This window comes from Gossypium arboreum, chromosome 3 (assembly GCF_025698485.1).
Source record: "Gossypium arboreum isolate Shixiya-1 chromosome 3, ASM2569848v2, whole genome shotgun sequence".
Taxonomy (NCBI): Eukaryota; Viridiplantae; Streptophyta; class Magnoliopsida; order Malvales; family Malvaceae; genus Gossypium; species Gossypium arboreum.
The window spans coordinates 45,538,894-45,543,189 of record NC_069072.1 but is presented as its reverse complement, the minus strand read 5'-3'; the positions used below and the strand labels follow the sequence as shown (position 1 = coordinate 45,543,189).

Sequence of the window (4,296 nt, the reverse complement as noted above, 5' to 3'; positions counted from 1 at the left end):
TAATTAGGACTCATATTATTCAAATCAACCCAAAATCATATTTTTTGCAAAGTTAAACTTTCACATATTTACACTTTTGCCCTAAATCTCGTAAATTAAACTTCACCCCATTTTCTTATGTTTTATGATATGCTGATCATTTTTACCTTCTATAGCAACATCAAATTCACACTCTATCATGTATTTATGAACATTAGATATTTTTATCGATTACGTCATTTTAGTCGTTTTTACTTAAAATCACTTAGCAAAAGTTGCTTAACACAATCTCAAGCTTCATATTATACCATAAAACATCAATATTCATTCAATCATTCATGAGTAAATTTTTAAATATAAACCCTAGCTCAAAATATTGGTAGAAATAGGTAAACCGAGCTACGAGAATTTCAAAAATGTAAAAAAAATTAAAAACGGGGCTAGGATTGACTTACTATTGAGCTTAGAAGTTGAAGAAACCCTAGATATGGTAGCAAGTGAAATTTGGCAGCAGCATGAAGAAGATGAATGGATTTTTGCTTGATTTTTCCCATTTTAATTCATTAAAATCCAAATGACCAAAATGCCCTTCCTTACCAAACTTTCAAAAATTCCATCCATGTCCAATTTTTGTCCAAAAACTTAGAAATTGGTCAAATTTATATTTAAGGCCTCTTAATTAATATTCCAAAGCAATTTCATACAAGAAACTTCTAGAATGCAAGTTTTGGAACTTATTCAATTTAGTCCCAAATTTCAAATTAAGCACTTTATGCATAGAATTTCTTCACGAAACTTTCACACAATCATGCAATCATATCATGGACCTCAAAATAATTATAAAATAATTATTTCTATCTCGTATTTTTAGTCCCGAAACTACTATTCCGATTAGGCCGTAATTCGGGATATCACATATATGGTTTTGGAACAAAAAAGAAATAGTCAAAAATTAAGGTTTTCGGTTTTTTATTGCATTATTAATACAACCTTATTTTGAGTTATTTCAAAGTCTATAAAGTAATAAAAAATAGTTTTGACATTTGACTATTGGGGAAATTTTAAATTTGAATATTGGTATGTTTATATATGTTTTAAAATAACTTAATTGAAGTAGTAAGTCACCAAAGTGTTTTTTTTTTTGTATAAATTATTTTGTTTTAAAATATAAAAGTTTGTGTGCATGTAAATTAAGTTATGTTGATATTGATCGGCCCAAATAAAGGTTAATAATATTACATGTGCAACTATGGTGATAAACATGTGACGATTATTTAGTTTTACATGTGAGTAATAAATCAGCCCAAAGGTAGATTTATTGTTCGATATATTCTTATTGTCAATGTTTGATTACTACACCAATATATCACTTACAAGTTAATATTTTGTCCAAAGATGAAATATTAATGGAGTGTCTGATATCTTAAGATGAGGTTTACATTTATTCAAATTATTTTAGTTTAAATTTGAAGTCTTATGTGAAGTTGTTTTGGTTTATGATTTATCCAACTATTATTATATTTGTCAACATTATTGTATGTTGTTATGGGATAAATATATATACTATTATATACTATTATATTTTAATTTCATTGAAAGATGAAATTAAGAAAAATATTTAGAAACAAATAAATTTAGATTTTGGCTTTGAGTTTTAATTAAGGATGTCTAATATTTTAAATAGATTAGTTGAAACAAAATGCCACCAAAATGACCTCTTTTGCGTAGATTAGTTTACTTAAAATATTAAGATGATTACATGTTTTTGTGATTCATGCATTTATTAATTGACCTCAAAGGTAAGTTAATAATTTGGCAGAATTTCATCGACAACTCTGGTGATAAATGTGTGACAATTATAAGGTACTTTATGAGAGCAATATGTTAGTTCAAAGATTAATTAATTGTTTGACATCATTTATTGTCAATGTTTGATTGCTACAACAAGAGTACCGCTTACTGTTAATATTACTATCCAAAGACTTGATATTAATGTTGTGTTTGGTATCTTGAGATAGGACTAGCCATTGATAAACCATAAATATAACATGTTTTAATCCTATGCTTAATGTGTTTTTGGATGATTTATTATATAATTTAGTGAATCTGATGCTCCTAATCCTTTAATTTCATATTTTATACTTAGGAGAGCATAGGGGAACAAATGGAGTAGAAAACGGGCCAAAAACGGACAAAACGAGCTGATTTAAAGATCCACACGGCCAAAACTATTTCCACACGGGCTGAGCACACGCTCGTGTGAGCCATACAGGCTACACACACGTCCATGTGGCAGCCTGTGTCGGTATCGCTCCCTGTTTCCCAAACATGTGAAAAAAAGGCCAACGAATTCAACTCGGAAGCAGGATCTCCTTCAAGACTGAAGATCTCCCTCCAATTTCTCTTGGAGTTTTTGGGTTTCTTTATGTTTTGTTGTTTTCCTATTTTTGAGATGTTTTTCCCAAAAAATATAAACTAAACTCCCTAAATACCTACGGAGGATGAACGCTACGATGAATCTTATTATTTAATTTTCTGAATTACATGATAATTGTTCTTGTTCTTAATTATGTGTTCTTAATTCTTATTTTAATATTTTCAGGATTTTAATTCAAGTTGATGTGCTTATTCAATGGAGCAAAAGTCCCTGTTTAAGAGTAGATCTAGCATGATTAAGCAGAGTTGATTGCAATCCTAGAAATAGGATGGCCTAAATATGTCGGCTTAGAGTCAAACCTAATAAGGGAATCCATAAATCGAGTTAATGCGACAATAGGGGTTTTAATTAGAAAGAGATTTCAATTAATCAACCTAGAGTCAGTTGTTCTTAGTCTCGAAAGAGATATTAACATAATTTAGGGATTTCTACGAATTAAGACAAGTGAATAAATAGTTTGATTCAGAGTCAAAATAATAAGTGAAGTCTAGGTGGAATCTTCCTTGGGTATTGTCTTTATCATTGGTTTATTCGATTATTGTCTTCACTCTCTGTCGTGTTCATTAGTTAATTAGTTTAGTTAATTTTAGATTAAAACAAATTCCTTTAATTATAGGCTAAATAATAGAAAGATAGTTATTACTAGTACTTTTAGTCCTCGTGGATACGATATTCCCTACTCACCATAGCTATACTACCATTCGATAGGTGTGCTTGCCTTCATCGTAATTGTAGTCTAGTTTAGTGAATCATAAAACGATCATCAAGTTTTTGGCGCCGTTGCTAGGGACTAAGATATTAGGAACACTTTATTTTTATTAATTTAGCCATTTTTATTTTATTGCATTTTATTTTTGTTTTAGTTTTATTTTTAGTTACTAATTTTTCTTTTATTTGCTTCTGGCAGGTTTCTTTAGTTTATGACTAGAAAAAAATCCGTCGGAACCGTTGCTTTTTGACAATGAAATTGAAAGCATAGCTTGCAGAAATCGTAGAGAAGTAAGGCAGAGTCTACAGTATATAGAGGAAGAGCACGAGGACGATACCAATATCACCTAGGAGATGGCTGAAAATTAGAATAATCCGCTACCTCCTGTGGTTGCCGTGAATCTTGTAAATTAGAATCCTACTCCTTGTATTATGTACGACTATGCCAAGCCTAATTTAATAGGGCTGAATCGAGTATTGTGAGACCTGCTATTGCTGGAAATAACTTTGAACTGAAGCCAAACACCATTCAAATGATCCAACAGTTTATTCAGTTCGATGGTTTGCAAGATGAGAATCCAAATACTCATTTGGCTAACTTTCTGGAGTGCTGTGATATTTTCAAAACTAATGGCGTTTCTGATGATGCCATTCACCTTTTGTTGTTTCCCTTCTCATTGAGGAATAAAGCTAAATAGTGGTTAAACTCTCTACCACGAGGGTCCATCACAACATAGGAGCAAATGATCGAAAAGTTTCTGTTAAAATACTTTTCGCCGGCCAAAATGGAAAAGTTGAGGAATGATATCTCTTTCTTTGTACAAATGGACTTAGAAACCCTATATGATGCATGGGAGAGGTATAAGGATTTATTGAGAAGGTGCACTCACCATGGGTTACCCTTATGGTTACAGGTTCAAACTTTCTACAATAGTTTGAACCCCTCAACTAGACAACTGATCGATGCAGCCGCCAGCAGTACCCTAAATAACAAAACACCTAAGGAGGCTTATGAGTTTATTGAAGAGATGTCATTGAATAATTATCAGTGGCAAGTCATGAGGACAAAGCCGACAAAAGCCGCTGGTGTTTTCAACCTCGACACATTTACCATGTTATTAAACCAAGAAGAGTTCTTAAATAAAAAGATTGATGGTTTATGTGTTTCTACG

At 31.4% G+C, this 4,296-nt stretch overlaps 1 non-coding gene across 1 annotated transcript; it reads right to left on the bottom strand.

The window, feature by feature from the left end:
* Positions 1–3,915: 3,915 nt before the first annotated feature.
* LOC128290959 (small nucleolar RNA R71) lies at positions 3,916–4,022 on the bottom strand. The gene has a single exon (XR_008280738.1). It is a non-coding gene; the product is annotated as a small nucleolar RNA R71 (small nucleolar RNA).
* Positions 4,023–4,296: the final 274 nt, after the last annotated feature.